The sequence below is a fragment of the Odocoileus virginianus genome, chromosome 9 (assembly GCF_023699985.2).
Source record: "Odocoileus virginianus isolate 20LAN1187 ecotype Illinois chromosome 9, Ovbor_1.2, whole genome shotgun sequence".
Classification (NCBI taxonomy): domain Eukaryota; kingdom Metazoa; phylum Chordata; class Mammalia; order Artiodactyla; family Cervidae; genus Odocoileus; species Odocoileus virginianus.
This window is the reverse complement of record NC_069682.1, coordinates 20,409,841-20,422,837: the sequence shown is the minus strand read 5'-3', so window position 1 is coordinate 20,422,837 and position 12,997 is coordinate 20,409,841. Positions and strand designations below refer to the sequence as shown.

General features: G+C 38.1%; 1 long non-coding RNA gene and 1 other non-coding gene across 2 annotated transcripts in view; one reads left to right on the top strand and one right to left on the bottom strand.

Annotated features, from left to right (window-relative positions):
• Nucleotides 1–5,856: 5,856 nt before the first annotated feature.
• Nucleotides 5,857–12,997, bottom strand: part of LOC139036481 (uncharacterized) — a 42,413-nt gene continuing 35,272 nt past the window's right edge. Inside the window, exons 3-4 of the long non-coding RNA XR_011489245.1 lie at nt 9,821–9,934; nt 5,857–6,912 (exon numbers count right to left, since the gene is read on the bottom strand). This is a non-coding gene — a long non-coding RNA (uncharacterized lncRNA). The remainder of the gene's footprint in view (nt 6,913–9,820; nt 9,935–12,997) is intronic.
• On the top strand, nt 12,773–12,845 carry TRNAE-UUC (transfer RNA glutamic acid (anticodon UUC)). The gene has a single exon. It is a non-coding gene; the product is annotated as a tRNA-Glu (tRNA).

The following is a 12,997-nucleotide window of genomic DNA, read 5'->3' as shown; positions in this document are numbered from 1 at the left end:
TTGAGGCAAAGAGGGAAAGAAAACTAAAAAAAAAATAAATAAATAAAGGAAATGTCAGTAATTAAAAAGCTATTTGTTTTCTGTTTTAGATTTGATTTTAGTCAATTGTTCTTATAAGCTATTTAGATGAAATAAATGGAATGTTGTTTAATAGGCAGATGCTCTGATACATTTGCTTAAAGGATCTGGTTCCTGGCATTCAAAGGAAACTAGGATTCAAGTTAGTATTAGAACTTGAATTTGTTCTGCCAGAGTGAAAATTGGTTCCATTAGGCGTCAGTCACAGCACTGTTATAGACCTGGCTAGAGTTGTGGATATGATATATCCAACTAGCTGAAATAATAAAGTCTTAAGTAATGCTGGATGTGCTTTGGGAAGCCATCCGGGGGTTTAATTTTTTTTTAATGAAAGTTTCCTAATTTTACAGTTCTCATAAATCTGGAACAAATCTGATTAAGGTCATCAGGGCAAATGAAAACTTAATGCCTGACCCTTTGGAGATAACATAATAAGAATAACTTAAAATGCAAAATATTCAGTTGTGTGCAATCTTTAGCATGGAGTCATCCCTGGACATTTTTCGTATTCACTTACCGATATTTCCTTCTCATTGTAGATTTATAGTGCTCTGGGGGAAATCTTGGTAAGAAGTGATATATTAGATCTATCCAAAGCTTAAAAGTTAGTGTCTGACTATGTAAATAAAAATCTAAACAACATCATCCACTAAAAGGAAAATTAACTGTAACTTAAGTGAACAGTTATACCTTATATGATAAGAGGGATGGGACAAATATGCATGTTATACAAAGTTCATAATTCATTAAATACAGGAGAATTTCAACTAAATTCAATTCATAATACACATATGGATTTATGTATATACACATAGTGATCATTCCTAAATCAAATAAAATTGATTGGAACCCTGGTGTGTTCCTTATATGAATATCTTTGATAGCTTTCATTAAATAATGAATTGTACATTATAAAAATTTAAAAAATACTAATAAGTAATAGAATACTAATAAGAAAAAAATAAAAAGATACTAATAAGAAATAGAATATTAGACTCAATATAAAAATTAAAATGAATTAAAATTATCCTAATTTATTATAGAAATCTGTTTTCTGTTATTTTTCCTTTTGAGCAGAAAGTTTACCAATTTATTATTTTGGCATCAATTTTTCCTGCTTATTTACTTGTGAACCAATGTTATTAGCTAAATTTTAGTGCCAAATACCATAATCATAAAATTTCAGGGGCCATGTTTTGATGTGACTATTAATTCAAATTTTGAAGTATTTATGGATAACTTAGAAAACTTACTTTAATTATTTTACTATTCTGGACTCATTTGAACTTCTTTTGTGTATAACGGCCAATTTTCAAGACATGCTAAAAACAGATGCTATCTTCAACAATTTTTGTAATCTAGAACTTGAACTGAACCTGCCTAGGTGTTTAAACAAATGGTTCAAAGTAGAAAAAGGGAGTAGTTTGCACTTCTTTTGCCAATTAAGGGAAAGAATTGAGGAATATTCCTGGGAGTAAATTTAGATTATTTTTAGTTCTCACAAAATATCTTCTGGATCCAAAAATCATTGAGCAACTTAAAAGGCCCCATTGACAGTTAACGGTCATCCAACCTTTAACAAGTAGCTCTGTAGAACTAACCAGAAGCTGAATGTCAGAGTTCACCATTCCTGTTTTATTTTTTATTTTTTCCCTTCTAGATTAATAGGAGATTGTTTTGTCCTATGGGAGGCTTGCTCTTCCCAAGTGTGGGGAAAAAATGCGATACAAAGTTCCATGAGTGTTGCTTTTGACAGCTTGTCTCAGAGGACTTAATATTCTAGGTGGCAACTGGCCAATATAAGTAGGAAACTTAGATAACTGCCAAGCTACAATACTGATTAAAATTCTGCCTCGCTAACTAGAAATCTAAAGGAAAGTTTTTACATTAAAGAAGAGCTAGGAATTGACTGGCTAGTGGTGAGGGACAACTACTTCTGGGTGTGTGTGTGTGTGTGTGTGTGTGTGTGTATTTGTCAGGAAAGGATAAGTATTTGTTGATTTTTATAATAATCTTACTTTAAAAGTTATTTGACAATTAATTTAAAAATGTTATGACAGGGACTTCCCAGTGGTTCAGTGGCTAAGACTCTGTGCTCCCAATGCAGGGCGCCCGGGGTTCAAGGCCTGATCAGGGAACTAGATCCCACATGCCACAATGAAGATCGAAAATCCCATGTGCCACAACTAAGACCCAGCAGAGCCAAGTAAATAAGTGAATATTAAACAAGTATTAGAGTTGTTTGAGAATAACCTTTCTTGAATATTGCTTTCATTCGTGCTTTAGAAATCAGAAGCACGTCATTAACAATACTTGCCTTTGTCTGAGCTATGAAAATAAAATAATGCAGAATCATGAAAACTGTTTTAAAGGTAGCAAGTTTGTCCAGAATGCACAGCCCTTTTCAATGTGAGTTTGCTGCTCCCATCCAGAAGTGGAATCTATCCTCACCTCCTGGGACATGGGGTGGCTTTGTGACTTACTCTGACTAATTGGAAAAGGTGCAGATGATGTTGTACAAGTTTTGGAATTAAGGCCTGAAGAGGTCCAGCAATCCCACTCCTGGGATTATACCCAGACAAAGATAAAAAATACATGCACCTCTATGCTCATGGCAGCACTATTTACTATAGCCAAAACATGGAAATAACCTAAGTGTCCATCAGTTAATGAATAGATAAGGAAGATATTTTATATATATATATATATATATATATATATATATATATATATATATATATATTACACATATGATGGAATATTACTCAGCCATCAAAAAATGAAATAATGCCATTTGCAGCAACATGGATGGACCTAGAGATTATCATACTAACCAAAGTAAGTCAGAAAGAGAAAGACAAATTCTATATGATATCACTTATATGTGGAATCTGAAATACAACACAAATGAACATACCAGCAAAGCAGAAACAGATTCACAGATGTACAGAACAGATTATGGTTGCCAAGGGGGGGTGGGTGAAGGAAGGGATGAGATTTCAGGATTAGCAGAGGCAAACTATTGTATTGATATATAGGATGGATAAATAACAAGGTCCTATTGTACAGCACAGGGAACTGTATTTAATATCCTATGACAAACCATAATGGAAAAGAATATGAAAAAGAATATGTATACATGTGTGGCCAAGTCACTTTGCTGTATAGAAGAAATTAACATAACATTGTAAATCAACTATACTTCAACAAATTTTTAAAAAGGAGGCCTAGGGACTTCCTTGGTGGTCCAGTGGCTAAGACTCCACACTCCCAATGCAGGGGTCCTGGGTTCATCCTTATTCAGGGAACTAGATCCCACATACGGCAACTAAGATCCAGGGCAACCAAGTAAATAAGTATTAAAAGAAGGCCTGGAGAAACTTTGTACCTTCCATCTTTGTCCTCTTGGAACACTGTGCCACAATGAAGGCAGGGACGAAAGACTGTGAGGAGAGAGTGGGCCCAGCTGTATCAGCTATTCCCGCTGACCCCAGCTCCCAGTACCTCCACCAGCCGAACAGCATTATGAGAATGAACCCAGGCAAAATTAGTGGAGGAAACACACAGCCAACAGAATCATGAAAAACAATAAATCTTCTTGTTTTAAGCCACTAAGCTTTGGGGTAGTTGGTTACGCGGCAATAGATAACCACACTTGCCTTGTTAGCTGCAATTATTACAATCATACAAAGTTGAGAGGGAATTTGTTGATATAGCAAGTGTCCAAATTGTGATTGAATTAAAGAGCCCTCCATATTTTTAAGAGCCCGAGTTTGCACATGTGAAGCCACCATAAGCTCAAGGATACTATGTGATTGTTATCATGATAATTAATTTTCATCCCCGAGGTTGGGGAGATTTAAGGAAGTCACATTATTTAAGGAAGTCACATTATATCTTCTGCACAGCAACTCAGTGAAGCAGGTAGGGTGGTTATAATCTACGTTTTAAAGATGAATAAATAGGCTCAGGAAAGTGACAGAAGTGTTGAGACCAACATGTGGCTTGAGAAGGGATATCCTGGGGGAAATGTCAATGGCCACAGTTTTCTAAGTTGGAAAATGAAAGGATTGGATTAGAGGATTTCTGAAGTTCCTTTAGTCATGTCAGAAGTCTCAGACTGGCTCACATTAATCAGAGCAAGTGGAGAGAAGAAGGAATTTGGGATCCTCAGGAATAGAAGCTGAGAGACCTCAGCCTGCATGAGGATTTGACGGAAAGCCAGTCATTCACTTCATTCATTCAACAATAATTGGCTGAGTGTTTTTCACATGCCTAGCACTGCTCTAGGCATTGGAGATGTAGTGGTGAATAAATCCCACAAAATTTCTGCTTCCTTGGGAATCACTGGTAGAGGGCTTATGACAACAAGGAAACAAAAACGCTGATTTCAAAAAGAGATAAGTGCTTTGAAAAAAGTAAACCAGTAACCTAACAGAGAGTGATGGCGGTGGGTGTGGAGGGCACCTTGGCTTAGGTGGTCAGGGAAGTCCTCTCTTGAGATGACATCTGATTGCCACAGGTTCAAGTCCTGGTGCTGCTCCTTATTAGCTGTGTGACATCAGACAACCAAGTGACCTCTCTGAGCCCCAGTTTTCTTTTCTGTTGGGGCTAATCATAGAAATTTGTTGTGTAGAATCAATGAAGTAATGCACGTAAATTGTCTGGTACAGATAAGTCACTCAACAAATACTAACTTCCTTTAACTCTTCTTTCTTCCAATCAGGGTGGCAAGCTCAGACATGGCTGTGGTGTTCTTCGGTGGGGACTCTGTTACAACTGGATAGGATAATTCTTCACTGTGCAGGACTGCACATGTGCAGACCTGGCTCATGCCACCTAAATGCCAGTAGAATTTCCTAGTCATTTTGACAATCTAAAACCACCCTGTATCTGTTAGTTTTTGCTGAGTTAACAAGTCGTTTAAAACTAAGTGGCAATAAATAAATAAATAAATAAATAAATAAATAAACAAATCAAACTAAGTGGTGTAAAGCACACAAAAAAATTTGTTTCTCAGGGTTCACTGGGTTGGGGTGTGGGACTTCTACTTTGAGTTGAATTGACTGTGGTTGAATGGTCTAGAATGGCTTTCCTCACATATCTGGACCTGGGATGTCTGGGTCTCTCTGCATGGAGTCTCTCATCTAGGAGGCTAACCTGGGTTTCTTTACAAGGTAGATGCAGTGTTCCCAGCAACAAGGGAAGGCAAGTCCCCAAGACATAAACATTTTTCAAGTCTCTGCCTACATTACCTGTGCTAATATCCTGTTGGCCAAAGTAAGTCATATGTCCAAACTCAAAGAGTGGACTCCGACTTTTGATGGGCAGGGAGCTACAAAGTCACCTAACAGAGAAACATATACACACAATGAGAAAAATCTGTGGTTATTTTTTTTTTTACAGTTTATTAAAGTCCATGCCCTGGCTACAAATTATTCATTTCCTCCCACCTGTGAAATACACTTTTACACAATCCAAGACCCTCAAAACTCTCATGCCAATTGTTGTGTCAGACTCGAAGCAGTGAACTTTTGATCTTCTTCAGATATCAATGTGACTAAGGCTCTTTGGGTATGAATATTTTTTTTCTTTAAAAAGTTGTGATAAAATATACATTATTTAAAATTTACCATTTAATCATTTTTTAAACCGAGGTATAGTTGATTTATGGCATTATATAAGTTTCAGGTTTCACATAGTGTTTCATATTTTTTAAAGGTTATAGTCCATTTATAGTTATTATAAAATATTGGCTATATTCCCTGTGCTGTACATTACATCCTTGTATCTTACTTATTTTATACATAGTAGTTTGTACTTCTTAACCCCCTATCTGTATATTGCTCCTCCCCATTCCATTTCCCCACTAGTACCATTTAACCATTAAAAATTATTTATTTATTTGGCTGCCATTTGTCTTAGTTGTGACATTCTGGATCTTTTATTTGAGCATGGAGAAACTTTATTTGCAGCGTGTGGGGTCGAGTTCCTTGACCAGGAATCAACGGTGTCCCCTGCCTTGGAAACACCAAGTCTTAGTTACTGGATCACCAGGGAAGTCTCCCATTTAACCATTTTTAAGTGTATAGTTCACTGTATTAAGTACACTCACATTGTTGTACAACTGCCACTACCCTCCATCTCCAGACCCTTTCTCATCTTGCAAACTAAAACTCTGTATATATTTTTAAAAATTAAACAAAAAAATTTTGGTCATGCTTTGAGGCATCTGGGACCAACCAAGGACCAAACTTACAACCCCTGCATTGGAACCTTGGAGTCTTAACCAGTGGACTACCTGGGAAGTCCCAGACTCTGTACATATTAAACAGCTCCCTATTCCTCTCCTCTCCAAGCCCCTGACAATCACCATTCTACCTTCTGTCTCTATGTATTTAACTACTATAAGTACCTCATATGTGTGGAATCGTACAGTATTTGTCCTAGCTTATTTTTACTTAGCATACTGCCTACAAGCTTCATCCATGATGAAGCATGTATCAGAAGTTTCTTCCTTTTTAAGGCCGAATAATACTCCTTTGTATGTATAGATCTCATTTTGTTTATTCAACTGTGGACATAGCAATCACTGGTTCATAGCAATTCTGAAATCCATCTGGGCACAGGTAGCCAAATCCACCTGCTCTGGGGACAGGCAATGTTCCTTGATCAGCACCTGGTTCTGCTCCGTGGAGTAGCTTCTTTGTCCACTGCTTTTTTGAGGCTGTTAGTTCTACCTTTGGAAATCTTGACTTTATTTTCTGAGATATCTTATTTTCCATAAAAATTGGCCTCTGAACAGTTTTCTCATCCTGCTTCTGGGCCATAGAACTTGGGAGACAAAAGGTGTACTTGGATGATCTCAGTCTTTTTTTGGTTTGAGTTGATACAAGTCTCTTAAAAAACTTTATGAGCTTTCTGGCTGATTCATGTCAATGTATGACAAAACCCACTACAATATTGTAAAGTAATTAGCCTCCAGCTAATAAAAATAAGTGAAAAAAAAAGGACTAAAAAAAAAAAACTTTATGAGCTTTCTATGCATCAGATTTATAGTCTACTTGGAGAAGGAAATGGCAACCTACTCCAGTATTCTTGCCTGGAGAATCCCAGGGACAAGGGAGCCTGGTGGGCTGCCGTCTATGGGGTTGCACAGAGTCGGACACGACTGAAGTGACTTAGTAGCAGCAGCCATTAGATAAAATCATATCTACAATTCTGAGACAGGCCCACCCTTTAGACTTCTTCATAGCTATTTTAATAGCTTAGCCTACTTAGTCAGGCTTCTTTGGGACCATGTCCTTAAGATTTCACTATATATTACAATTATTTTTAAGTAGATAAATTAAGATTTTTTAGCTGGAGTTTCAACATCAAATTCTCAAAAATTAATACAATGAGTACACAGAAAAGTAGAAGAATACAGCAGACCTGAAAAGCAATATGAACCAATTCAACATAATTAAAATTTACTGTTTTCATACAACAGTAGGATACAAATTCTATTCAAGTCTCTATATACTATAAACTAGGAGATACTAAACATGCCCAGGGACATAAAACAAGGTGCAAAAATTTTACAGTGTAAAGGTTCCGAAATCATACAGTCTGTTCTCTTATCACTGTGGAATGATGCTAGAAATCAATATCAAAAGATATTTGAAAACAACCCACATTTTTTAACATGCAAAAATTAGTCTTATTTCTATACATCTACAATGAACAATCAGAAAGGACATTTTAAAAAATGAGTCCGTTTAAGATAGCACCAAACGAAAAGAATCTAAAAAAGAGTGAGTGGGATATGTGTCTTTGTATACCCTAGGGTGGTTTCTTCTTTTGAGATTTCTTTTGTTCTGCCTATCCTTTAAATATGCATGTTAGGGTTATATGCAGGCTGTCTTCTTCTTTGTTTTTTTTAGGCCAAACTGTGCAATATGGGGGATCTTAGTTCCCCTACCAGGGGCCAAATCTGTACCCCTGCACTGAGATAGCAGAGTCTTAACCACTGGACTGGCAGAGAAGTCCTGCAGGTATCTTCTATTCAGCGGTGTGCTGGAGGTGGCACACAGCAGTTCTCTAGAACCAACTAGAGTGTGTATCTCTTCACAACTCCACATTCAGTGATGACAAGTCAGTAGTCTGAAATTGACTGCAGTGAGAGTATTTACACCACAGACATCAGCAAATGCTACAAATCAGGCTTCTTTCACTGGAGAGCTGATTGTTGAACTCTTAACAGCATATCACTTTTTATTCTGGCTCTCCCCACCCCCAACTCAATAATCCACAGTTACATAGTTTCAAGCACCATCTCTATATTGGGGACTATCACATCTTTCATCTCCAGTTAAGATCTGTCTTTAGGCCCAGCTTTTCAAATACCTTCTGGCTTTCCTTGGCTGTTCCACAAGCATATCATATCTCCCCTTAAAATAGCTCTTTTTGTTTTGTTTTAAATTGTCTGTCTCAGTGAAAGGCACCATCCCTGACTTCTTTCTCACCCCTTAACTCCCTGTTCCTAGTCAAACAATCATCAAATACGTTCAGTTACAACTCCATCTAAAATCCATCTGCTCTTCTTCACAGCCATTGCAGCAACCCCGGATCAGAGTTTCTCTTCCAGACACTGCAACAACTTCTTAACTGACTTTCCTGCTTTTGGTCTTACTTGCTCGCAGTTGGCTTCCTGCACTGCAGCTAACAGGAGCTCTCAGAAGCTCATATATGGTCATGTGACTCCCTTGTTTAAAACACTTTAAAGGTGTTCCATCACTCTCAGGATAAAAGTCCACTTTAATTTACATGGTGCACAGACTCTATAATAAAGCCTTACTTACTTTTCAGTCTCATGGCTTACCACAGATTCCTCTGATGTTTTTTATTCCAGCGATTTCACACTAAGATCTTTCACCTGTGGGGTTTTTCATGTGCAGGGCCCTCTACCTGAAATGCTCTGTCTCTCCCTTCTCACCTTCATTTTAAGAGTTTTATGTATTTTTAAATGAAGGATAATTGCTTTACAATATTGCGTTGGTTTCTGCCATACATCACATGAGTCAGCCATAGGTGTACATAGGTCCATTTCCTCTTGACCTTCCCTCCCGCCTCCCACCCCATCCCACCCTCTAGGTTGTCACAGAGCCCTGGTTTGAGTTCCCTGAGTCACAGAGCAAATTTCCACTGGCTATCTATTTTACATATGGTAGTGTATATGTTTCCATGCTACCTTCTCATCTTCTCCATCCACATCCCTCATCCTTCTTTCTTTTTTAATTATTTATTTGGCTGTGCCTGGTATTACTCATGGCACACTGCACCTTCAATCTTCATTCAGCGTTCGGGATCTTTAGTTGAGGCAGGCGGCCTCAGTTGCAGCCTGCAACTAAGGTCAGGGGTTTAGTTCCCTGACCAGGAATTGAACCCTGGGTCCCCTGCATGGGGAGCTCAGATTCTTAACCTCTGGACCTCCCGGGAAGTCCTCTACGTCCCTCATCCTTTACTTAGAAATCACTTCTGCTGTGTAGCAGAGGCAATGCTATGTGGCCACCAAGTCAATTCATTTTCTTCCTGGAGCTCAGGAAACCCATGCGACCTATTTCTTTTGCTAGGTTGGGCCATGTGGCCAGTCCTGGCTAGTGGAATGTAAATGAAAGTTATGTATGTTACTTGCTGGCCCACAGGGTTGAGAATCTGATGTGCCTTTCCCTGACACACCACCAGCCCCCCTACCACTTACGCTCTACATGCCAGCTGGGTTATGCTGGACTTGAAGCTGTAAGCTGGTGTGGGCACAATGCAGAAGCTGTCCTTGGGATACCTTTGGAGAAGAACACTGGGAAGTCTGTCTGAGCTGAACAAAACAGAAATACTGACTGTTAAAACACTGACATTTAGAGGCTGTTTGTCATATCAGCTGGTAATAAATGTCTTAATTAATGCAGTTTGGGAATTTATTCCTATACCCCCTTTGAGGTTTGATTGAGTACTCCTCTATCTGTCCTCATAGCACTTTGTACTTACTCTGAATATAGAACATCTCTCTATGTAACACAAATGCCCAGTTTCTCATTTCTTTCTGCAGCTTAAGCTCCTTGAGGCCAGGGATTGGATCTTGCTCATGGGTGCCCAGCATCTGGCACAACAGTAACTGGCTTGCCAGCATGCAACGTTAATACAGACACCTTATTTCATTCTTTCTACTAATGATTGAAGTCCTACATTTTAATGATGTCCAGAATCTCTGCTTTGAAGATGGCCTCCCCGTGCCAGTCATCATCCATGGCTAGGAGGGGCTTATTCAGTCCAAAGGGATAAGTTCTGTTTTCTTTTTAAAAAATATTTATTTATTTACTAGGTCTTAGTTGCACCACATGAGATCTTCATCATGGCATGCAGGACCTTTTGGTTGCAGTGTAGGTTCAGTTGCTCTGAGGCATGTGGGTCAGTTCCCTGACCAGGGATCAAACCCACATCCTCTGCATTGAAGGCAAATTCTTAACCACTGGACTAGGAGGAAAGTCCCAATGAAATCTGTTTTCAAATTTCAGGCAGAGAAAGAGCTAGAGAATTGAATCAATTCATCAGTAGGCTCTGGGTTAGGGCTGCTGCTCCTTTAATTACAGGTCTATGACCTCACTGCACAAGAATGGTTTAGCCCAGATCTAGCCCCCATGGCTGGAAGAATACCCCTGCTAGTCCAGATCTCTGTGGAGGGCCACCTGTGAGCTCCCAGTTCTTCTGGTTCACATTCATGCCAGTCATTATTCCTGAGGCTGAACCATGGGGACACGGCAGCTGGATCCAGAGAGGTACAAAGCATGTGGGTCCATACTCAGGTTCACATTCAGTGGGAACTCTTCCTCCTGTGGCCTTCCAGGTGCTACTATGGGACTAGGGTCAGCTGTGCAGAATTCTCCATCACGATGGGCTCCCTTCTGAAGCTGTTGTCGGTCTTCTGTCCTACCAGTTCTCATACCTTCAGAGTGGTTGGTTGCAAGGACACCAGTTCACAGGGGAGGGGTCAGGGCTGGATCACTTTCCTCCCAGGATGCTTCTTGGTCCCCATGCAAATTTGCACACAGAGATCACCTGTGTATACCAAGCTTTCTCAGGCCAGAGAAGGTCCTTTTACCTTTTCCCCCAGAGTGTCAGGTGCCTGCTTTTTATATATTTTGTTCATTGTATATTTATATAACTAATAAAGGCAACTAAGGGATTTTTCCTGAGCAAAAAGCAGGTACATTGTAAAGTGATTTTCTTTGTTCAATTAAGCCAGCAATTCTCAAAATTTTCCATCTCCAGAACACTTTTTACTCTTAAAAATTATTATTATTAAAAATTATTTATTTATTTAGGCTGCTTTGGCTCTTCTTTGCGATGTGTAGGCTTTCTCTAGTAGGGAAAGCTTCCCTGACCAGGGATTGAACCCACATGCCCTGCATTGGAAGGTGGATTCTTAGCCACTGGACCACCAGGGAAGTCTCATTCTTAAAAATTATTAAAATTTCATTTTGGAGTTCTGTCTATCTACATTTACTATGTTAAAAGAAAATAAAATAGAGAAACTTAAAAAAATATACTTATTAATTCATCAAAAATAACAGTAATAAACCCTAAACATGTTAATGTAAATAAAGTATATTTATGAAAATAGCTTTACTTTCCAAAATAAAAAGAATTTAGTGAGAACAATCATGTTGTTCTACATTTTTGTACCTCTCTTTACTATTCGGTGTTGTAGAGGGGACTGGATTCTCATATTTGTTTGGGAATTCAATCTGTTGCAATATATCATTTTGGTTGAAGTATTTGGAATATGGATGAGTATTTTAGTAGCCTTTTTAGATAATCATAGCATTATTCAATCTGTTGCAATATATCATTTTGGTTGAAGTATTTGGAATATGGATGAGTATTTTAGTAGCCTTTTTAGATAATCATAGCATTATTCTTTATATCACACCAAAAATTGATGAGTGGTAGTTTCTTAAAATTTAGTTGTAGTGTAGAATCTGATATCATAACAAAGCTATTGAGCTACTTTCCACTTTGAACGGATCTTTTACCTACACATAATTTTGTCACATTGTGCACTGGTCGTGTGGAAAAATATTGATCCACCCAATTGTGCAGATCTTCCAAATGCTGACACACCTCCTTAAACAATATTAAAAGAACTGTACTGTTACTGTCACCACTGGTTTCAACAGAAAACCCTTAAGTTTTGGAAAACTGTTAAGCTCAGAGTAACTGCTAGAAGTTTTCCAAAATTCTAATTTTCACTTAAAAGCTCAAATTTTATCACTGGCAACAAATACTGCCAGTTATTTTCCTTGAAATGACAGGCTCACTTCATTTATGTTTGAGAAAATGTGCCAAATACTCAAGTCAAAATAATCATAGTGCGTCTGTCAGTTCTTTCAAGTAAAAATAATCTTCCGTGAAAAAAATGTTAGTTCAACCCAGACCTCATACAATCTTGCAAGTGCTGTCTCTTGGGGCATCCATCCTACTTGGGTATGAAGAGAAGTGTTTTAGTTTCATTTCATCACACAGAATATTAAAAAGATGTATAAATAGGATTGATATTTGATATAATTAAATGATGTCAACTGAAAGCAGCTTTATTTTTATCTATTGTCTTTTTTTCTTTTCCTGTAAGTGCATAATAATAAAGAAAACAGGGAATTCCCTGGTGGTCCAGTGGTTAGGACTTGGCATTTTCACTGCTGTGGATCTGGGTTCAATCCCTGGTCTGGGAACTAAAATCCTGCAAGCCATGAGGCAAAGCCAAAAAAGAAAAGAAAAGAAAAAAAAGAACAGAATGACTACCAGTACAGGTTGGTGCTAAGTAGCCAGCATTTTACTCACTTCTTTGTTTTTGTACCATCAGTGTAAATATGAGTAGTGGAAA